General features: G+C 34.3%; 1 protein-coding gene across 2 annotated transcripts in view; it reads right to left on the reverse strand.

The window, feature by feature from the left end:
• Positions 1 to 533: 533 nt before the first annotated feature.
• Positions 534 to 25298, reverse strand: part of Snx27 (sorting nexin 27) — a 279474-nt gene continuing 254709 nt past the window's right edge. The window contains exons 13-14 of one of the 2 annotated variants that reach the window (XR_016549182.1): positions 19944 to 20085; positions 534 to 1516 (exon numbers count right to left, since the gene is read on the reverse strand). The gene's annotated coding sequence lies outside the window, so the exon portion shown is untranslated. Of the gene's footprint in view, positions 1566 to 19943; positions 20086 to 25298 lie in introns of both variants that reach the window. The other variant, XR_016549181.1, reaches the window with a different exon arrangement.

Consider the following 25298-nt stretch of genomic DNA (forward strand, 5'->3'; position numbering starts at 1 on the left):
ATGAGTTATTACAGACAGAAGTATATTTTAATTGTCCATTACAACTCAGTGGCCTCAATTTTATTTTTTTTTAATGTAGTGAATTTTATTTTATTTTATTTTTTTTAAAAAAAAAGCAGTTTTGCATTTACAATTTTTTGCAACACTATGTTTAAATTTGGCTTTCAAATGGCAACTGAATACAAGAAATCAAAAATCTGTTTAGGTATAAGATCTGTGTTTCCTTCGAAAAGGACTATCCATTATATATATATATATATATATATATATATATATATATAAACATTATGCAAATTACTGTTAGAGGTCCTAAAAGTTCAATAAAGCAATGTGATGTACAACTTCTGAAAGCCTCTTATTGACATGGATATTCCAAGAACAGCTGTTATGTACAAGATAATTTGCAATTGATTTCATTGATATACTTTTTCAGTTTGGTATCCTTCTCTACAGTTAATCAAATTTTATCCCAATTTTCATAGTGCATTTTGCAAATATAAATATATTGAAAACCAAATTAGCAACACAAACTGTTTTTTCATAAATTCCATTTTATTTTCGAACATAGCCAAAATTCTATACATTCAATAAATTCAATGTTAAAATGTATTACTTATTTACATATTCCACAGGAATATACAGTAGTCATTGATAAAGCTTTTGAGTACTGTTTTTTTTTTCACATATTTCAAAGGAAATTGAAATTCCTTTTTTTCTTTAACAAAATTATCTCTTCATTTGAAAATATTTCTTATGCTTTTAGAAACTGAAAAATTTAAATTCGTAATTGGCACCTGAAATTTGAGCATTTCTACTAGATCTAAAGAAAAATAACTTTAAAGAAACCTATAATACAGAAATCATTCTGAGGGCAATCATTGTGATATGCATTTTACTTATTTATCAAATATCTGCCTTGCTGGAAAAAATTCCTTCAAGTTACCAGTTAAATAAATTTGTTTCACAGTGTGAGTGGAAATACTGTTGTCTGAGCTCTTGTTTCTGAGAGCTTTCCAAACCCAATCAGACCTTTTCTTGGATGATTTGCAAAATAATATATTATCATGTAGAAAAATTTATTGGAAGTTTCCTATGAATGCTTATTCCTGATGGTTGCATGCAAGGATTCACAGATTTTTAGTGGACTGAACATACTTATGAAAACCAAAGATTCATGAAATACAGAACTACAGATTTTGTATTGTAGGGGAGAGAGAGAGAGAATGAATGTTTCTGATGCATGCTTAATGTCTTTGATGCAGGTTCATATGAGACTGCCACGTTTCATCACTGGCCACTGTTTAAGAAGTCATTAAAGTTTCAGCAGAATATATCAAATGCTAGAGATAGTTTCATACATTATCCTTTAATAAATATTTTCCACAGCTGCAGAACAGAAAGAGCAATGTTTTAATTCAGCAGACAGCAAATGTCCAGACTCACAATAGCTAAGGAGAAGGTGAGAAATGTTTGGATCCGATCCTTTGCCATGCAACTTCCATAGATATTTAGTCCTCTGAAATAGGTCCAAAGGATGGCATTTCCAGTCAGATTAAAGTGATGTGCTGTTTGATTAAATTAACACTTTAAGGAATTCTTACAAGGTATTTACAATCTAGTAAATCAATTTAGTGCATGTTTCAATTTCATAATAACTTTGTGTGACTGAATCAATATACTCCTTGGTGAGGATTCTAGTCACTCTCATAACATACTAAAATCAAATGAATTTATTTTCTAAATTACCTTCATCAGTTACATTTTCACTAATTCAAAAAAAGTTTCAAACATTTTATATCTAAATATATCTGACTTCAGTATGCATTTAACTAAAATGTAACTAAAAGCGTTTAATGTTTAACTAAGTAACGAGCAAGATTGCTGTTACATTTTCTAAACAAGTCTAAATCTCCAGTTTGAAAGGAAAGACATTAAATACACTTAATATGACAATACACTGTGTCTCATAAAATATACAAAAACTTCATCATTATAGAATAAAATAATGAGTGTGTGTGCATGTATATATATATTTTTTTAAGAGCAGATTCTATTAAAGCATACTATTTGAAATGAGTAGGATCAAAATGCTTCATGCTTGGTGAATATTACGTGTTTGGTGCACTAAGTTACAAACTACGGTTCCTTAGTGTGACCATTTGTTTACTCAGGTTTTGGTTATAAATGTAGATTTGGTCTGACAAAACTTAAAATTTTGTATGATGATTCAATGATTTAAATAGTGCAACATAAGAACAATTGTCTGGAGGTACATTTGAATGTTATTAATACAGAAACATAAGAAAAATTGTCTGGAGGTACATTTGAATGTTATTAATACAGAAAAGTAGGATGGGAAAAAATGAACAAAATGTCAGTGATGGCTGGTGTACAGGATCTATGATGTAGTATAAATGGTGTGGTAAGAGAAAATTTTAAGGATGGTACAACAAATGCAAGAGAGAAGTTAGAAGTGTTTTGCCACAGTTTGATAGTCTTGAGTCAAATAAAGAGATGAATGAAATAAGTATGCCAGAATGTGTGGAAAGAGCAGTTCAGAATTTGCAGATGTTTGATGGCCGAAGAGATCTGTTATGCAAAAGTTAACTTTAAAATAATTCTGGAGGCATATGTTTAGGAAAAACTATTGTTTGGCATCTGAGTGAATATGAACTAGAGTAAACTTGTCAAGAGGAAAGTGTGTATGAGCACTGGTTACATGCAGGGCTTTATTGAAACTAGAGAGAACAGCAATGGATATATGAATGATGTGGACTTTGTCAATGAAATGTTTTGTTTATTACTTAAGTCAGAAGTATTAGAAACAAATGAAATGAGTTTTTGCTGGTCCAAAAGTTGTTGGTTTAGGTGAACATGGTCAATTGAGAATGACAATCCAAGAGGATTATATAACAAAGAAGATAGGAAGGATAAAATATGAAGAAGGAAGAGAGATAATGCTAATGAAAACAGAATAATTTTGTTCCCTCAGAGAATCAGGATGAAAATACAGGGTGTTAAAAGTGCTGGAAGTATAAGGTTTTGGTTTGAGGATGCAGAAAAAAATATTTGATAGGATGTTGCTGGTGATGAAAATACTAAAAGAAATAAAAATAACAGGAATATGTTTTAGCAAATTTTCTTAAGTGAAAAAATAAAATAAAAAAATCATTACAGAGGATCTCAATTATAGCCACAAACTGAAAGAAAGAATGAATGCACTGTGATATTCTGAATGAATTTCAAGAAATTTCTGAGTGCTCATTATACCAAGCAGCACGTAAAGGAGGGAACAAAAAATTTTGAACTTGATAACATCATTAGAAATGTGACCGTGACGGAAGTGTCAATTCTGCCTCCAGTAAGGGATAATGATCACATTGTCCTTATTTCAGAGACGTGGACATGCAGAAGTTTTGGGTGAAAAAAAGGATATGTGAAGCTATAAGATGGATAATTACTGACAATCTTAGAATCTAGAAATACAATGGCAGTGCAAGGAGGAAAGAAAAAAAAATTAATACTATTTGGGATCTAGTTAGAAAATGTTTGGAGTCATCACTGAAGAATATTATTTTCCATCTAATTTTAAGTCAGATGGAAATGGGTGGATGAAAAAGTGGCTACAAAAGACCAAGACAAAAAGAAAGTAAATCCTATGTTGATGTCATATTAATCCAAATTAATCACCCAACTTGCAATGATGGATGAAATATATCAGCCATCTTATGCTTCATATCGACGTATTTTTATTTCAATGGTATACATCTATATTTTGACAGACTTCTAAATATGTCACAGATGGTGGGGTGGTTGATTGCTCACCATTCCTGACTTGATAGTTGTTTTTACCTTGGTTGTAGTAATTAATTTCTACATATTTCCTTTTTTTATGAACTGTTCAAGAAGAGAGTGGGGTTACGTGCTGGAATTTTCCATCGGTAATATCTGAGTATCCATGAAGATGATGCTGGTACAGATATTGAAAGGTTAAATGTATGACTTTAAAAATTATTTTCTCAAGTGTGTTTAGATGTCTGCAATTTTCAACAATATCAGATTCACAACATCTGACAATGACTGACACACCTAAACCATGTTGCTTTTCAATTAAAACGATGTTTGGTTGAAATAATATATATGTTAATAAATTTAAATGTAAAACACTAAAGAACATAAACACTTCTTAGTGCTTATAGCATTTTAGTTGAGAACGATAACAGTACATCTTTTGAAGCAAGCAAGAAGATGTAAATAGGTCAAGGAAAGTTTGTAATGCGATATTAATGCTTGATGTGTAGGAATAGTTACACACTTTGAACTAGCTACTTTAGACAGAAATTCAAATTCACCATCTCTTCTTACCAATATACTATTTGAGCTAACTGCAATAAGCTGGAAATGTAGTATCTTCTTACATCAAAACATTCATATTATATAATGGAGATTTTCCAAACCTAAGCATTCTTTATTGTTTTTTGGTTTGAAAAGATGGATCAAACCCTTTCCTTCTCTCTCAAAAGTACAAAGAGTATGAACAAAATAAATACTGTACTTGTAAACACTTCTTTGCCTTGACAACACTGTCAATCCAACCTTCACATAGCACAGCCTGTTCCAACAAAAAGGGTCTCTAGCAACCAACTCTCAGTGGTATACCCATTCCCATCTGGACTTGAGGAAATGTTAGTCCATATCACTAACCTACCTAGCCAGCATGGTGATTATGACTAGAATTTTCCAAGATTCTTCATCTTTCATAACGATGATAGTACAAAAAAAAATACTTGGCCCTCATTCTCTGGAGGCTGGAATGTTATTGATCAAGGCAGTGACAGTACATGAAGGCAGAGGGTGCTAAGAATCCCTGAAGGTACAGAGAGAGAGCTGCCATTTGATACTGACCTTGGCTATGTATAATGGATGATCCCTTTCCTCTGACTAAAGACTTCTTGAACTGGAGGATGAACTTGACAAAATTAACTGGGACATTGTTGGACTAAGTAAAGTATGGAGAAAGGGGGAAGACCTTATAGAACTACATAGTGGACACCTACTACAGGGACAGAGAAAATGGGTGCCATGGTGATATAGGATTTATTATTAATAAGAAATTGAAGAATGTTATAGAGATCAAAATTAAAAGAAACACATGTATTAACCACAGTGAAAATTATTTAATTGTAAATATTTCATCCTAAGTATCTTAGGACATCATCAGTACAGTAGTTTTAAACAATAATAGGAATAACATACAGTTAGGGCGCATGATTACAATAGAATCTCATTAAACGTGCATAACGTGCTACAGTAGTACAAAAAAAAAATAAAAATAAAAATAAATAAATAAATTATTTAACACAATTTTGTATGACAATTTCCCATACTTTAGGAATAGTAAGAACGTCGTTGCGGTTTAAGTTTGGTCTGTGTAGTAGGGCTTCAGAACTCTCCTTGTATAAATGTTCATGTTTATATAAAGATCTATGTAAAAGTTTAGACTTTTCCCAATGGATCCTATGGTTTGAATTTTCAATTCTGTGCTGAGAAAGGCCAGATTTCTGCGGTTTAAAAAGACAAATGTGGTCTTGATGTTCCGAGAGGCGTTTCTGAACAGACCTACCTGTCTGTCCAAAGTAAGATCATTTGCATGAGCATGGAATCTCATAAACGCCAGGCAACATCAAAGGTGAGAGTTTGTCCTTAGGAGAAGGTAACAAGTTGTAAATTTGGTTGATGGGTTTGTAAGTAATGGCAAAATTGTATTTCTTCATAATTTTAGAAAGACGTTCTGAGATACCTTTAACGTAAGGTATGGGAATCATATGGACTTCTTCCTGTCTGGTCTGATGTGTGGAGAAGTGACTACTGATGATTTTTTGAGTTGTTTTAGGATTTTTTCCATTTAGGATGGCTGTATTTTTGATTACTTCTAATTCCTGGTTTAAAGATTCTTCAGAGGAGCAGAATTTGTGTGCTCTGGAAACTAGTGATTTAATAATGCCAGATTTCTGAGATGGATGATGAGCAGAAGAATTGTGAATGTAGCGACCTGAGAATGTAGGCTTGCGAAAGACAGACGTGGCGATGGAACCGTCTTCTTTTCTTTGGATGTGTAAATCCAAAAAGGAGATACCCTGTGGAGATTCTTTTTCTAACGTAAAGTTGATGCGATGATGAAGAAGGTTAATTTTTTTTTTTTTTTTTTTTTTTTTTTGTACTACTGTAGCACGTTATGCACGTTTAATGAGATTCTATTGTAATCATGCGCCCTAACTGTATGTTATTCCTATTATTGTTTAAAATTATTGTACTGATGATGTCCTAAGATACTTAGGATGAAATATTTACAATTAAATAATTTTCACTGTGTTTAATATTTAATGTTTAATGTTTCACTGAGTGGTTAACATATCTATTTCCAACCAACAGGTTCAAATCCCACTGTGTGAACATGAACGTTTTATGACTGCCTTTCAGTCAGAGATGATTTGTCCTGTGCAAGACCTTAACCCTACACTTACTGACGGCTTGAAAAAGTTCCATGATTGGTCAGTAGAGGTAAAGATTGCTCGATCTTTACTAAAACTAATGTACTACAGGCTAATTAATATATAAATTCCATCATTTATATATACCAAAGATAGTGCACCATAAGAAATAAACAATTCAATTGCATTCTTCTGTAAGATGAAATCTGCTTCTATTTTTTAAGCATGAAATCTAATTACAACAATGACCTTATTTGCATATGCCTGAAATTAAACAAAAACATAAGATGGAATGGAAAAGGACCCCATCCCATCTATTCGCAACCTACTCACTAGCACATGCAGGTTGATGCCTCACTTCAAGATAAGTTCATGTTAATAGTTTAAAGTTTTCTCACATTATGGAACTCCACTGATATTGTCTATGTTTATGTAATTTTTTATCAGAAAAAAGTAGTATGTAGCACATATTTGAAAAAAAAAAGTCATTAGAAGTGAACCCAGTGTATATATATATATATATATATATATATATATATATATATATATATATATATATATAAATTAAAGATGTCAAGAAATTATATTCTTGGTTTAATCCTTTATCCAAGTGTATGCAAACAAAGCTTGCATGTGAGGTCACTTCATGACTGGGCTTACTTGTATATAGAGGCTAATGACTTCACATCAATTGCCTTAATATCCCATAATGCAATGCACATATCCTTACAGACATGTATAATGCTATGCATTATGGGAAGACCCACTAACCAGATTGGTTTCAACCTTTATTGAGGTCTCATCAGTGGGAGCCAGACCCAGAAGTGATAACCAAGGTTGAAGTAATGCAGAAATCATATTTCCATATACAAGTAGTCAAAAAGTGACCTCATTACTAAAATACTCTGAATTAGAGATAGATGTTGAAAGTTCCCCCCATCCCACACTTGATTATACTATAAATTAAAGTTACAAGAAATTACATTCTTGGTTTAATCCTTTATCCAAGTGTATGCAAACAAGTAGCCCAGTCATGAAGTGACTTCAGGAGCAAACTTGGTTAGCATACATTTGGATCTGAACTCTTTAGACCAGCATTTCCCAAATTGTGGTCTGCAGCTCAGTACCAGTCCTTGGAAAATAATTACTAATCCTCTTAAAAATTGAAATGTGGTATGTGAGCCTGTTGATAACACACATTAAGCTATAAATGATAAAATAGAATATGGTAAAAGGATCAAGGTCTGGTGAAGAGTAAAATCTGATTGTGGATCCCAAAATGCTGCTATCTTTGTTTATAAATGCAAGGGATATCAGGAATAAGGAGAAATAATTAATAATATGAATATTTTCAATGGGAGGCATATGTTTCCATTGAAGCCAAAGCTATGTAGGGGAAAAAGAATCTATTGGGTTTCAAAACGCATCAATAACCAACAACAGAATTTCTATATTTGGGTGGTAAACTAAATTATTAGTGAGGAAAGTGAATTACATGTGAACCTATAGTATAGGGACATGAACATGTGCATGAGTATATAAAATTTAAATGCTCTCTTTTGAGAGATTTCCCTTGTGAATCTCTCAAGAGTCACAAGGGAAAATAAATAAACAGATCAATTAGGGAAATTCTCTATGTGGGTGATTATTAGGTTATTATTGGATGGACTGATCACATCTAAGCATAAATCTCATCATCATCATCATCATGCCTGTCAAGGATTTAGGCCTAGAGTGGCCTGTTCCGGCCTTAGAAGATCATGGAATCTCTCCTGGTTTTCTTTTTCCTAATGATTTGTAATTTAAGGCTTGTTTTAGCTATAAATCTTGAGCAAAGAAAATAAGGAAAGAGTCTTCATGATCAAACAATATCATACTTATATTTCCAGTTTAGTAAATAATCATACAAAGAAGTAAATCCACCTGATTGTAGTGTGCATAATAAGATTCATCAAGGCATTAATCATGTATGCAGTGGTGAAGCACTTGGTATTCCAAAACAATCCACATTCGACTGAGCTGTTTTTATATAACTGTTAGCTGAAATAATATAGCCAACATCACAAGAAATGCTATTTGTTTCTTTAATTAATTACTATTTTTGTTGTTGTTTCATTTGTCCCATGAAAGAAAGGGACTGTCTTTATTTTGCATTTGAAAGTTTATTATTCAAAGAAAAATCCCTTAATCCTATAAAAAATTTGGGTTAAACAGAGGTAAAAAGAAAAGTCATGAAGTATATGTACAATGTCATTTCAAAATTAAGTCATGTGCCAAATCCTTGATTTAAAAAATATTTAAATTGTCAAATGCAATAAAATTAGAAAACAATGATTTAATGTATTCTTGGATAGATAGTTTACTTTCATTGTATTTCTAAAGGCTGCACTGGGAGGGAAAGTAAAATAGAAATTGCAGTTTACCATGTGCATTCAACAGTTCATAAAAAAAGAAAAAGAAAAAAATGTTTCAGGACACTACCTTCATTTTTATTTGTTGCAGTTTCACATCATGCAATATACTGTATGCATGAATTTGTAGTTTCACTATGCATAAGAGATATCCTCACTAGGCCAACCAATTCTTGGAATATACATTTATGCAAAGTTAAATACTCCGCTTACTTTTTGATGGAACTTCTGCCTACATAAGATTGTAAACCTATAGCACATTCATACTATAGGTGAGCTAAGAATTTTTCTATTTTTCTTTTTTTATTAATTTTATATTTTTTTTGTGTTTTCTATTTTTTAAAATAAATTTTGTATATTATTTATCTATTTATCCAGTTTTATAATTACACACATATATAGGGCCATACATAGTCTATATTTAAGTTGTAAGTCAGCAGTTACATTTGAAAGAAATACAGGAAGATGATTTGATGTAAAATCAAGTGTAAGCCAAGGATGCACATTATCTCCAATCTTATCCATCATATATGGATCATGTTATGAAAGAAAGTGGCATTAAACCTGATATTAAAATTGGAGATATCAAACTTATCTCTTTGCTTTATGCAGATGATGATGTACTACTAAACACATCCAGTGCAAATCTCCAGGTTTCTCTAACTAAATTGAATAGCAGCTGTAACAAATTTGGAATGAAAAATCAGCAATAAAAAGACCAAAACTATGAAAATAGGCAGGGACATAGAAAACTTCAGCAGCCACATCCTCAATGGAGAACCTATAGAATAAGGAAAATATTTCAACTATTTAGGCACAGTTTCTAGTGAAGATGCTAAATTATATTTAGTATCTTGACAATTTCTCTCTTATTCCACAAAAATAAATTTATGTGAAATAAGAGAGAAATTAGCTCAAACACTAAACTTGCAATATACAAGAATCTACAGTGTTCAAACCAGTTTTAAATTATGGATCTGAGAGTTGGGTTAGAAATAAAGCACTTGATCAAAGATCAGAAACTACAGATATGAGAGTTCCTAGAAAAATTAGGGGCCTGAACATATACCCCTATTCTGCATAACATATTGATGCAGAACATATTCTGCATCAATGGCAGAATTATATTAAATATGAAGACATTAATCTAAGGTGGTATGGTCACTTAAATAGAATAGAGATAGGAAAGGTTAGCAAAACATTGGATGGTTCAGTCAAAAGTGCCTTAAAAGAACAAAATGTTAGATATGACAATATTAAAGTGCTCGACATATAATAGACTAATTTGGAGGAAAATTGTTGATAGGAGATTATTAATAATGTAAGCAATCATATATTATTATCATAGTAGACTAAATACTCCTTGGAGGTACAGATTAGGAAACTGATGATGATTATATATTTTTTGCATTTTTTTATTTGTCCAGAAACCCTGAGACTAAATAGCATGGTTTCACACAGGGTAACAAAGTTCATCTCCCACCTAAAAAGCAACCAGAAACATCATGCCCAACAGCAGGATTTGAATCTGCAGCCTACTGGTTGAAGAGCAGTTACTCTGACCAGGCTAGCAAATACCTTTTGTGATAGTTTTCTATGAAAGTATATGATAAAAAAAAAAAGTTTCTTTTACATAAAAATTTTACCAAAAAAAAAAAAATTAAAGGAAAAATCTCAAATACTGAAATTTGAAAATCTCAAAAACATTGTAATGAACAGATGTTCATTACAATGTTTCATGATAAAACAACACCAGAGGAAAAATAATTTGTTAAATGTAGTAACATTTCAATGGATTTCTAACCACCATCTTCGGAACACAAATTAGAAATGCTGTAGAAACAATTCAACTTGTAACTGAAAAGGAAACTAATGTCATGACAAAGATCCTCTAGAAGCAGATAAAAACAAAGTTAATTCAGAAAAGTCAGGCTAAATGTGGTCTTAGAATGAGGGTCTAGATATCTGACAAATTAATGTGACCATATTTGTTGAGGTTGAAGGAGTGCTTCATAGCTGAATGCTGATTCTAAAAATAACCTTCATCCATTCTCCTAAAGGATCAGCTTCATCTTCTTGCACATCTTGGAGTGTACAGTTTCATGTACCTGGAACTTAGCCTACTTTGGACAGAATAGTAGATCCACTAACATAAAAACTATGTCCACGGAGATCATGTCCTACTCTTCACAAATCCTACTGTGTCAGAGATTTGTGAACATCTTTAGGTGGTAGATGAATTTCATTACCATCTTTCATGACCACTACCCTGTTTATTACAGGCTTGAAACGGCTTGCAAAAGTGACAAGCATGGTACTTTTTCAAGCCATTTTGGTACTCTTCAGAGTAGGATTTCCAGATTATCAGCCCACCCACATCAGGCACAGCAAGAAAATAATATATTAAAGGTAAAACAAGCTCCTGAATATATCATAAATTAAAGCAGTCTAAATAAAGTAACAATAAGTTATAGAATGATTGAACATTGCACCCTTCAAAAGAATCCAATTGTCATGAAGGAATCTTTATAATAGTTTTTTTTTTAATTGAAGCGAGTTAGTCAATTTCACATGAAGGTAACAAGATTTTTTTCTTCTTCTGGAAACTCATGTTTTTCATCCCACATGCAGGCAAACTGGCCAAGAGAACATATGCAAGTTACAGACAAAAAATATTACTGGTAGTAGACATCGTTGTGGAGTAGATGCTTCCCACAATGTATTCATGGATTCCTAGGAGGTGTCACAATAACAGTATGTCCATATCTATAATTTCAATATTCAAAATAATTTAACAATTACTAATACTTTATATCCTTATAAGCCATCAAGAAAAAGGACATGGACCTCACCTAATGGATGCACCCACAACAATTCATTACATATTTGTTCAAACAACCCCAAAAAATACTATTTAATCTTCCTAAAACCAAATCTTTCCCAGGAGTCAATAGTGGCAATGACCAACATAATTTGACCTTGAATCTAAAATTAAAACAAATAAGACAATCAAAACCAAAGGAAAAGATAGTGTTGAGAAGTTAGAATCATCTCATACAAAAGAACAATATAAATCCCATATTGCTAATTTCTTGAATACTTTCCTAGAAGAATTCAGAAATGCTGACAGTGAATACAAACGTTTCTAAAGCAATTTCAGAAGTAGCTCAGACCAAATTAGGGAAATCTCACAGGATCAAACCACAGATTATAAAAGACACTTTACAGTTATGTGACCTTAGAATCCAGCATAAAAAAAGGATAACGACAGCAGGGAAAATATAAAGAACTAAACAAAATGAGATATAAAAACATTTAATACCAACTGAATTTTGAAGGAATGTGAAAGGACTGAGGAGGAACCACAAAGAAACAACATTAAAAACTTTTCAAATGACAAACAGATTAGGTTAATTCTTTCTTACTATATGAATGTGAAAACTGGACATTACTAAGGTTAAAATGAGAAGTTATTGGCCTTTGAGAGATGAAGTCTTGAAAATACCATACACTGTACATGTGACAAATGAAAATGTTAGGAGGAAAATCCAATCACTCGCCAGAGTTCAAAAAATATTGTTATTAAAATATGTTGAAGACAGCTGATAAAGATGTAATAGTTTACTTAAAATAGCACTAGAGGATTTGACTTCTGGTAAAAACAGGGCAATCTAGAACCACTTGGATAGATATAAAATGGACTAATTCTTCATTCTCCACCCTGTTAAGGAGATCCCAGGACAGAAACAATTGGGAAGAGAGAGACTATATCAAGACTATCATCTGTACAGCACCCAATGATTTACATTGACTAATGGCAAAGAAGATTCATAATTTCGCTAGACATCAGTATATGTTATATGGTCATTAAACACACCTTGGTGAAGTGCCACAGAAATGTTTGCCAGGTGGCCCTATAATGAGCTTTTCTTGTGACTTAACTCTGAGGACCAGTCACTCCAGATGCATCATCTCACCCATCCATCACATTGAGGGTTTGCTTTTTCTCCTTTTTCCAGAACCTAATGGTTCTGGGAAAACTGAAATACTTTCTTTTGTCAATGCTCTTAAGGAGTCTTAAAAGTTCTATAAATCATTTCTAGGACCCACCATTTGTCTGCCTTCCAGCATACGAGATCCTCAATAATTTCTGTAACACCAAATTTCAAAGCAGCTATCCTTTTCTATCAGACTTTTTTAGTTCCAAGTTTCACATCTGTAGGTAGCTATTGAGTCAAAAAAAAAAAAAAAACCTGCATCAAGAATTCTCAATTCTATTTCTGTAATGACACGTCTTTCTAGACTTTAGATAAGTCTCTGACTACTGTTCTGGTCATTCCTAATTTTCTTCGGAACAGTAATTCATCACACTAATAATGGATACCAGAGACTTAATTTGCTGACCTCCTCAATTATTTCTCTGGTAAGATAAATTTCCTTTTCAGGATCTTCTATGTCTAGAGCTCCTTCAAAGACCATAAGCTATTCCTACTAATCTCATTAATTCTGTCAAGCATTTATCCTAGCTCTTTCCTGTCATCATAGAGGAGTACTGCATCACTGGCTTATCTAGGACTGCTGACACATCAGCCCCCTATCCTAATTCCAGTCTTCGGCTCATCCAATGCTACATACATCATGCCCTCAGAAAGATACTGAACAAGTGAGGAAAAAGTAGGTATCCTTGTCTACCTGAAGCCAATCAGACAATATCTGATTCCCTTGCCTACTTTGATCAGATAATATCTCATCAGGTAGGCAAGGGAGTTAGACAAGGATGTCTACTTTTTTCCTCACCTGTTCAGTATGTTGAGAATATCATACATATAGCAGTGGATGTTAAGTAAGCTAATAACCTGATAATGTGTTGGTGCAAACCTGCCACTTTCATTACATCCCACAATTTCACACGCTGAACAGTCTAAATTCTATAATTCTCAATGATCTGACTAAGGCAAAGGATATGATCTTGATCTAATCCCCAACATCCTTGCTTTTCCTGAAACCTGTCTCTTTCTCAGGAATCTCAGCCTTGACTCTGGCATCAGCTGAGGCCAGAGTTGAGACTAAGAACAAAATTGAAGTAATTGAAGAAATAAAATTAGCAGTTTCCTCATATATTTCCAAAGACAGGCTGCAAAACATGAAAAATTTCCTGATTTTAACAAGATGCTTTCCTTAAATAAAAATATTTTAATGCAATTATTAAACAATTTAAAAAAAAAAAAAACCTAACTTATTTCCTAATGCTTTTATTATAAGATAGTTAAAAGTAATCTTTAATAACTGAATTAACCCATAGCTAAAGAACCTAGCAAAGATCTGAATGGTCAAAATTTCCTTCTAGGTCCTTTTCATAATGCTCTAAACGATTCTGTATACTGATAATAATGAAGTAAACCAGAACCAAACAACATGGAAATATCTTAGGAATCATCCTGATTAGCTCTACATTCTTGTCAACAGATGTAGTGATATTGATAACCTCAATCTGATGGTCATGCAATGACCTCAACAGTACTATTACATATCAGCAAAAAGCAGAATGTGATGAGCACTCTAGTTTTTGCTTTTTTTCTCTGCAGCATGATCCAAAATTTCATCACATCTTAGACTACAATTTCCTCTTGCAACTTTTTCAGTATTTTTTTTTAACTTAAATCTTTTTTTTTTTTAAAGGAACCAGCTATCACTTTCCTAATTTTTTTTTTTTAAAGGAACCAGCTATCACTTTCCTAATTTTTTTTTTTTTTTTTTAAACTTTTCCTCATTACTCACTGTGATATGAAAGTACACAGCTTGAAAGTTTTCCTTTTACAGTTTCAAATAAAAATTATCTTCACCATTCTAGTTTTTAATAGCACTTGTGATATAGTAAAAGACTATTAGAAACATAGGCACAAGCATTAATAATAATTTATTAATGCAGATATTTTGGCATGAATCTAACATCAGCGCACAAGCAAATTCAGAAAGTCAAGTACAAATAATGGAATGTCATTCTCTTTCACAGATAAGCGTCACATGCTAGAGTGACACCATATAGCAGATAAATAAAAGTAAATTAAAAGTAAAATAAATTAAAATGAAATTAAGAAATAACATAAAAGGGAAATAACAAATTCATATGACTGCCTATCAACAGACAAAATTTGAGAGAATCTCATCCTGATAAATGGCAAGCAGTAATGTTCCCTCCCCACCTCCACTCTCTTTAAGGTTTTAAAGTTTATTTCACTTTTATTTTAATGATCATTATTTTAGTTTGTTTATTTAACATGTGTTGTATGGCATCACTCTTGCATGTGGCTCATATCTGTGAAAGGAAATAATAATCCATTGTTTGTGCTCCACCTTGAAATTAGCTTGTGCACTGATATGGTGTGTTACATTCAGACCAAAGTATCTGCATTAATAAATTTTTAATTTCTTGTGTCTGCATGTTTCTAATATTCTTGTCCAATTCTATCAAATTTATTTATTGTCTTTGCTGCTTCTCCTAATTCTAGAACTTCACTTTCTTTCCTCAAACTATGGCTCTCCAGTTGAACTTTCATAGTAACCAAACCATTATTGATCTTAATGTGCATAATTCCAATTTCCACTCATGGTGACAAAGCTGGTAAAGATGATAAACATTTGGCATTATTTTTTTTTCTAAATTCATTGACACTTGCCGTCCAGAATATCCCAATGAGCATTGAGCATTTATAATTCAGGAGAACTGAAGTAGATTTAGATTGATATCAATTTAAATTCCTTTGTTTTACATTGGGTTTCTGATTTTTGGATTTTAATGAGTTGTTCACTGTTTTTTTGTCCATCTGATTTTTATTTTCTTGTTCATCTGCAAGACAGGGTTAGCCTGAATGACAGAGCAGTAATTTCATGTAATTATATATGACAGAGCAGTAATTTTTCCTTCATGTGGTAATCCACAAACTGCTTTTTAATTGCTTTTGAAGAGTAAGAGACAGTCTATTAATAAATTAAAAATATAAATAAAGCTTAAAAAGTGATTTACAGAACAAATAAATCTGTGTGATTAATTATTATTACAGACTTAATTGGAAGGAAGTTTTCAATGTAAGAAAATTTGTGAAGCAGATCTTATTTTGTAACCCAGCTTATGGATGAGTATCCTGAAAGTCTTTTCATACAGTGGATTTTCAGACAAATTTGCAAAAGCACACTTAAAAAAAATCTCTGATTCACATTAATTTCATCATTTTTGTTCAAATTATTTTGTACATACATATTTGTCACTTTTGTTTACAGGATAATTATGAAATATTTTTATTGTTATTATGTAACACCTCCAATTAGTCCAAAGACTCATCAAGGGATCTCCACCAACTACCTTTGTCCTTATAAGGTTGATGGCACCCATTTTCTGTATGGCACTTATAAAGGATTATAAAATTAACATGTCATGGTGAAGTTAGCAAATCTATTATTAATATCAGTACATTACTATTCATTACTTAAAAATACATACCTGCATGGTATTCTGAGTCCACTATTCTTTTATCATCTTGCAGTCTTCCCAATATACTCCATAACCATAAGTTGATTTGAATACTGGAGTGGACATACAGAATACCTGATTGTAGAATACAGAATAGCCTCAGGGGCTCACTTTAGTGAGTATGGGCATGGCAAACCCAAGGTACCTGATGCTGGACCATGCCTTACTTCATGTAATATACATCTGTTATATTATCTGTAGACTGGTCACTCCTCTTCCTCCCTTGTTTGTTTCTTTCTTCTCTTCTTGCTCCTTCCCCCGAATGCTATTAGAGTATTCGAGGGGAATCGTTCCTATTTTGCTGTGTCATTTCATCTTGTGCTAACAGGATATTATCAAACACTGTAACATGATCAGGCCATCAAAAAATTTTCATACCGCATCGTCTGTCACACAGGTTACCAAGGGACGTGTTCGGGTTTTATGCAGAGGGACCTGTTCGAAAAATATGTTACAGCTCCCTTAGACACCACTCCTCAGCACTCTGCTAGAGGAAACTCCATCAATGGGCCTACTACCCGTTTGGGGAGGTGTTTAGGGGCAGCGCAAAGAAATGGTAACAACAATGGCAGCAGACTATGGCTTTAGGCAACTGGAACATCTTCTCTCTGACAGGGAAGGTGTTGGTACTGGTCGAGGAAGCCAAGCGCTACAAGCTAGACTTAGTCGGGCTTTCTTCGACCAAGAGGAGAGGCTCTGGAACTGTCGACCTGGATGAGGGGGTGGAAGTTCTACTACTCTGGTGTGAGCCCGACGGGGGGGGGGGGGTATGTGTGTTAAGGCTTCAGATGAAAAACCATGATTCTGGAGTCAGAATACTCTGCCTTCCTAGAGGAAGTGGATGCTGCTTTTGACAGGGTGGCAGACATGAAATCAGTCCTGCTAATGGGTGACTTCAATGCACATGTTGGAACAGATGACCAGACATGGAGGGGTGTGGTTGGGAGGAACGGCACCCCTGACCTTAATGTGAATGGGTTGAAATTATTGAACTTCTGCTGTACTAACAGCTTGTCCATAATGAATACCTTCTTCTAGCACCAAGACAGAAGAGGGGCAGAACTGTCAACTGACCACCACCTTGTTGTGTGTACTCTACGGCTTCAGAAACCAGATGCTACCATCAAATCTGGTAGGCCTAAGCAGCTATACCGCGTGAAATGGGAGGCATTGGAAAATGAGGCTGTGAGGAAGAATTTTGCAGATGACATTTCCTCCAGGTTCAAAGAGATTCCCAAGCATACTGCAGATGTTGAGGAGGAGTGGAAGCTGTTCGGAATAGCTGTCATTGCCTCTACACTCTCGTGCTATGGCAGAGGCTTGGCATGGCAACGGGCAGTGAGAAAAGGACACCTTGGTGGAACCAAGAAGTCCAAAAAACTGTCCGGGCAAAAAAGGAGTCCTACCTAACATGGCTTAGGGTCAGGTCACCTGAGATGCGTTTGCAGTATGCTGAGGCACGAAAAGCTGCTGCTAAGGCAGTAAAGACAGCAAAGCAGAAGGCTTGGGAATCCTTTGGAGAAAGATTAGACTCATCCTATGCAAATGCAATCAAAGTATTCTGGCAGACCATCCGCCACCTTCGAGGGAGGAAATCGTGTACAGCAAGGACAATTAAGGCCTCTTATGGTGCACTTTTAACAACCGAGAAGGATATCCTCCACAGATGGAGGAAATACTTTGAGAGCCTTCTTAACCCGGGTGGCCCAGCAGTTGTAGACATCCAAGAGGTGCAGATTGGAGCAATGCCTAGTCTCACAGCAGAAGAGGTCCATTTAGCAATAAAATCGCTAAAATCGGGCAAGGCTGCAGGCGATGATGAAATTTGGCCCGAAATGCTAAAAGCCTTAAATCGAGACGGTGTTCTCTGGTTGACTCGAGTGTGTCAGGCTGCTTGGATATCTGGGCGAGCATCAAAGCATTGGCAGACAGGCATAATAATACCAGTCTTCAAGAAGGGAGACCAGAAGGATTGCAGTAACTATCGTGGCATCTCTCTGCTCAGCCTGCCTGGGAAAGTGTATGCTAGGTGCTTGGAAATACGGTGGAGGAGCATAGTTGAGTCAAAGTTCCAGGAAGAACAATGTGGCTTTTGTCCTGGTAGAAGCACAACTGACCAAATCTTCACTTTAAGGCAACTCCTTGAGAAATCTTGGGAATATGTCAAGAATGTCTACACATGTTTTGTGGACTTGGAGAAGGCATATGACTGGGTTCCTCAGGATAAGCTTTGGCAAGTAGTACAGGAGTATGGAGTGGATGGCCAACTATTAGCTGCCATCAAGTCCCTGTATGAATGCCCAGAGTTTTGTGTCAGGGTAAACAGCACAAAGTCAACCTTTCACAGTCTCCGTTGGCCTCTGCCAAGGGTGTATTCTATCACCCCTCCTTTTCATATTTATGGACTGGATTGATAGGCACAGCCGAAGCAGTTAGTGTATCAGAATTGGAAGATGTATCATTGGACGTCTGCTTTTTGCAGATGACCTAGTTCTGCTTAGCTCTTCCACAGATGACCTCCAGCGGACCCTGGATAGTTTTGTAGCTGTTTGTGCAGATGTCGGAATGAAGATCAGTGTGGCCAAAACTGAAACATTTGTGGTCTCAAGACAACCATCCCAGTGCACTCTACATGTAAGTGGAGTCCCAATGAGGCAGGTGGAGAAGTTTAAATACCTTGGGTCCATATTCACGAATGATGGAAAATGGGATGTAGAACTAGATACTCGAATTGGCTTAGCAAGCTCAATATTGTGGGAGCTTAGCCGTTGAGTAGCATTGAAGCGGGAGTTAAGCCAGAAGGCAAAGCTGGCTGTCTTCAATACAGTCTATGTCCCCATCCTCACCTATGGTCATGAGAGTTGGGTAATGACTGAAATAATGTGGACACGGATCCAAGCGGCTGAAATTCGAGGGGTTGCGGGGCTGACAAGACTCGACAGAGTCAGAAGCTCTGCAATTCGGGAAACCCTCAATACTCAACCGCTGCTTCTCCATGTTGAGAAATCACAGTTATGTTGGTATGGGCACCTGGTCAGAATGCCACAAGAGAGGCTCCCTCAGCAGGCCCTCTTTGCCAAGCCAGAGGGTGGGAGGCCACGTGGAAAGCTAAGGACTCCCTGGATGGATTATATCCAAAACCTTGGGTAGACGTGTTTGGGAATCCCACCAGAACTTCGTGGCAGAGGATCGTGACCATTGGAAGTTCCTCTTGCAGCTGTTGCCCCCACAACCCAATTAGGAAAGGTGGTCCTTGAAGATGTATACATATTTGTCACTTTTGTTTACAGGATAATTATCAAATATTTTTATTGTTATGTAACACCTCCAATTAGTCCAAAGACTCATCAAGGGAGATCTCCACCAACTAACTACTTTTGTCCTTATAAAGTTGATGATGCCCATTTTCCATATGGCACTTATAAAGGATTATAAAATTAACATGTCATGGTGAAGTTAGCAAATCTATTATTAATATCAGCACATTACTATTCATTACTTAAAAATACATACCTGCTTGGTATTCTGAGTCCACTATTCTTTTATCATCTTGCAGTCTTCCCAATATACTCCATAACCATAAGTTGATTTGAATACTGGAGTGGACATACAGAATACCTGATTGTAACATTTCCTTAAAAAAACTGAATTCCAACTGAAAAAAAAAAAAAGATTACAGTGATAATATCAGATTATATTGAATGTAAAACAGTAAAATGAATGGAATTTTATGATAGAAACTTGATCCTATGTTTTTTTGACATTGGAATGTAAATCAAAGAAAATATTTAAAGAAAACTACAAAGAATATGACAAGTGGAAGTGATACCTAAGAAGGTTAAAAAAAAAAGCTGTATCTTTTTTTTTTTTTTTTTTTGTCTTACATTTGCTTTTCATCATACATTATCACTGGCATCTGTCTGATATATTTTTTTTAACCATTTTACTTTCAGTTCCATTTCACATATATAAATTTTCAATAAAATCATATTTGTAGATTTTTTTGTAAACTGTGTTCAATTTTACATCCAGTTTCAAAAACACACATGAGGTCAAACTGCTTTAATAAAAAATTCCATTCTATTTTACATCCAAAATATTTAAATATTATAGGCTGTCAAAATGATTTAATTTTTAATTAAATTTGTTAAAGAAACATGGCAATCAAGAATTCTCTATGTTCAAGGAGATACAATTTATGGTAATGCAGTATGAAATGTCTACATGTTTTTAGCCATGGAAATTATTGGTCATCCCAGGTATAGTTCTAATGCACTCTTTGATTCTTATATATCATTTAATAATTTTATTGGATAGTTGACTATTCACTTATACAAGATGGACCGATATTTTCCAGCAATAGACAGCCCAGCACCTCTCAGTCTGGACAAAATTACTAGAGTGCACTTAAAATTCCTGTGACCACCTAACTACTTTGGACCACTACGGCAGCATCGTTTGTGCACACATGGCCTTATTTACATCTGCACTTGATCTCTTGATTTTGAGTGATTCATAGCATATTGTGTTTATATTTAACCCTTCCCTCAAGCTAGGGATTCTAAGCAAGGGCTAGTTCACAATGGTTGCAGTGTTGTCAAGCATAAGCACAAGTCCATACTACTTGTACCGTATCATTTATACTAATGCATCTCATTTAATTGCTTAATTCACATTTACTTTATTTTAACATTTAAGTTTCTAGAAGCCCATAGTGCTTTAGATATGTGAGAAATATAATTAGAGGGTCATGGTGTACTGAGGAAGTATTATTACATGCCCTTTGTTGGTCCAGCAAATCAGCTAATCCAGCAAGGCTCTGGAACCAAGGATGCCAGAAAATCAGTGGTGTACCTGTATATGATTATACAAAACTTTTTCTAACCTTGTGATTTTATACACTTACCCTGGCATTCTCTCTCACATTTCAAAAATCTTAATTAGTAAATAAGTTCCAAAATAAACAGCCTGTTTACTATATTTCAGAAATAAATATTTCATTACTACCAAGACTCCAGGTATGTTATTCTACATTATTTCTCTCAATAAATTAATGCCTTAATTTTATAATTACATAGGTTATATAGGGGTAGTTCCATATTACTATAAGCACAACTAATTATTATTGATATTCCTAAGTAGTAGGATGAATGTAATTCTCAGAAAATAGATGATTATAGTTTATAAGCATTTTGTCCAGATTTTTCATGTACACTGCATTCCTTAATATGTAAAAAAAATTCAAAATGGTTAATACCAAGCCATTTTTAAAACATTGTCCATACAAGTATTAAACACCAGTTGGAATCTTATCCAGGTATCACCATTAGCAAGATAAAATTATAATTACAATTTTAAGACATTTTGTAATTAACCTGCAAAGTAATAGTCTACTGGTGTCATATATATCTGCACACACCTTATTTTTTTTATTTATTTATTTTTTTAATGGAAAAATACCTTAAGGATATTTCTCTACTATTCTTAAAACTTGTGCTCCTTGAAAAGCTCAATAATGGTTCTTCACATCTTGGGTGGGATTCAAATCCAGGTTTTTTCAACTGAAGGACATTGTCAAAAATGACCCTTTACCTTGCTGCTTAAAAATTAGCCTAGCTCCTTGTTCCAATGTTCCAGAGAAGAGAGTCTATGTCAATAACCTTCAAAGAAATAGTATGGAAATGCCTGTAGAAACTCTACAGATGACCATATTTGAATATCATATAAATAGCTAAACGAGCTCTAATTTTTCTGTTACAGGGCTGCTGAATAAAATTAACCTTTTACTTTTACTCTAAGAAATGCCTCCCTCAAGTAGGCATCGATATAACAGAAAAGAACAGAAACTCAAAAGAATTAGGGAAGTACCACGTTGCCATAACTGGTATTACTGAAACAAAAAAAGATAAAATCAGATAAGATTCTTCTACAGATGCAAGATGTTATATTCAGGCATGAATAATCAGAAAGAAGTGGCAATAGTAATCAACACTAAACACGAAGTTCTTGAATGGCAGGTAATTTCAAGGAGTAATGTGGGCAAACATCAAAATTGAAATTTGGACAATGAGACTTACTTATACTTATGTCCCACAGAAGATGAAGAGGAATTTTCAAGTCATTAGAGAAGGCAGCTGACAAAAGAAAAAGTTGATCCTTGTTGAAGATCAAAATAGCAAAGCAGAAAATCAATACTGAACATAAATGTGTGGAGAAAATTTGGAGAGAAGAGCAAAGTGAATTATTTATACAGTACTCCACGGAGTCAAAAGACTGATCACAGGAGACCCACACTATCCATTAACACAATACCATCATACATCTCCTTAAATTTATTCAATGTTTGGGCACTCACAATTACCTCTGGCAATTGATTCCACTCATTCACTACTCTCCAAGTAAAGAACCTAGTCTACACACCCTTACTAATCACACTCTTAGACAACTATCAAGTGTGATCCCTTGTTTTTCCCCTACTCCCCATATATTGAAATTTTTTTTTTTGTATTAATCTTATAGAATCCCTTTAGTAATTTATAAGTTTATCATATTCCCTCTCCTCCACCTATCAGCTAAACTCTGCAACCCACACACCTTCAATCTACCCTGATAGGAACATTCCACAGACCTGTCACAAGCTTGGTCACTCATCTCCACATTCTCTCCACCACCTCCTGGTCCTCCAGAAATACAGGTGACCAAATTTGTGCACAGTAGCCAACATGTGGCCAAATCATAGCCATGGAATAATGGTATTTGCTGGGTATCTGTTCAGGACATGGACTAATCATCACTATATTCCAACATAAAAATGTGCAAATTCACACAAAGAGAAGACACAAGAAATAAGAAGTCTCATTGACTATATTACAATAATGTTGGTGTTCAGGATACAAGAGTGTAGAGGGGATTCAAAATAGGAAGATAATCATTTAGTTTTAGTAGGATAAAACTGAATTTTATATGAGAAGATAAATATGTAAGAAAGTATTTTAAAAATATATAGTGTAACAGCATTCAGAGGTCAATTGTAGATCCAAACATACAAATGTTATTTAAGAAAAAAATGAATGAATTTGAAAAAAAAAAAAAAGTCCCCAAATCTCAGTGGCAAAGTCTGAAGAAAACATTAATTGATTCAGTCAGAGATGCATGTGGTGAAATTGTAAGGATAGCAAAATCAGAACTCCATAGTGGCTCAAGAAGTTAACAAGGCAGTTGTGAAAAAGAACAAAGTTGATAGCATAAGTCAAGGTCAGCATGTGTTCTAAGAGAATACAGAGAAAAATGCAAGAAAGCAAAGAAGTGTGTACAGGCAGCTAAAGAAAAGTCACGGGAAGTCTTAGGCAAGAATATAGGGATTAGGAAGTTGGCAAAATGTTTTGGAGGCTATTGAAAGACATTAGACATGAAACATTAGACTCTGCCATGAATAAAAGAGTACTGTAAATGGAATCAGAAATAACAAAGATAACATGAAAACTGAAAATTAAAGATATCCTAGATGCAATGTTTGAAGACTGAAATGAAGCAATGAAAGAGAAATGGTCATAGAAAGTGCTATCAAAATCTGAAAAGGCAGCTAGAGTAGAAGATATTCAACGAGGAATATTCAACTTTGGAGGTATAAAAGTTTTTACAGTGACTGCACTGCATAATTTGAAGATTGAATTATGGATGACTAGAACAGAGATTTCATAGTGCCACCAATAAAAAGAGAAACAAAACAATGAGAATTAGAGAAAAATCCATACTGAGTGTTCCAGATAAGATTTATGCAAGTGTACTTAAGAGGCTAAGAAAATTGTTGAAGGGAAACCTGGAGAAGAACAAGCTGAGTTTAGGCCAAATAGAGGTTTTCAGGATCAGATTTTCACTTTAAGTAATTGAGAAATCACAGGAATATATAATAAGGATCTGTAAATAAGTTTTCTGGAGCTCCTGAACTCTGGAAAAAGCATAGGTATGTCTCCTGATAGGAATGCTCAAGGGGAGTCTCTTGAGCATATCTATCAGGAAGTTAATGGTGATGATGAGCACTTCTCTCCTAATAACTATTCACTCTGTTCAAATACTTACCATACGAGACAGTTATTGCTTTTTGGGATAGTTCTAAAAATCTGATTAATTTTCTGCTCGAAAGGGGACTGATCAAGTTAATTACTAATCCCCTAATAAATTAAAGACTTAATTCTGTATGTTAGTCAAGTAAATACTAGTTTAATATCCAACATTTCACTGACTGATATCTGTCAGCATTTTCAAAGGAATACACTGGTAAGCAATAGAAAGTAACAAAAACTAGGAAACTAGTGTGTAGACAGACTTATGTGTTCGTCGAACATGTTTATTTTTTTACGGTATATATTAGAACACAGTAACTAAGTAAATAATTAATTTATTAACTTATTGCTGATATTGTGAAATTGTGGACAGTATAAATAGTCCCACATACAAACTGGCTAGACATTTAGCGAAGCTACTAGCCACTCTCACAAACAATTCTCCCTCCTTTGTCAAAAATTCGGCCCACCTAAAAAGCATCTTACAACACCTGACCCTAAAAAGCTCAGACTTAATAGTAAGCTTTGATATCACCTCACTATACACAAATGTACCACTTACAGAAACCCTCAATCTACTGAAGTCCCACTTCCCCCCTGATATATTTGAACTATTCAAATTCACAATACATGCAGGATATTTCACATGGAAAGAGAAAATATACAAACAAATAGATGGGACAGCCATGGGCTCTCCCTTTCCCCCCCCTTAGCCAACTTTTACGTAGAACACCTGGAAAAACTAGCAATCAATACAGCCACTCTCAAACCAACACTTTGGCTACGCTATGCTGACGATGTACTG

This window comes from Typopeltis vanoorti, chromosome 12 (genome assembly GCF_054136105.1).
Source record: "Typopeltis vanoorti isolate ZY-2024b chromosome 12, IOZ_Tvanoo_1.0, whole genome shotgun sequence".
NCBI lineage: Eukaryota > Metazoa > Arthropoda > Arachnida > Uropygi > Thelyphonidae > Typopeltis > Typopeltis vanoorti.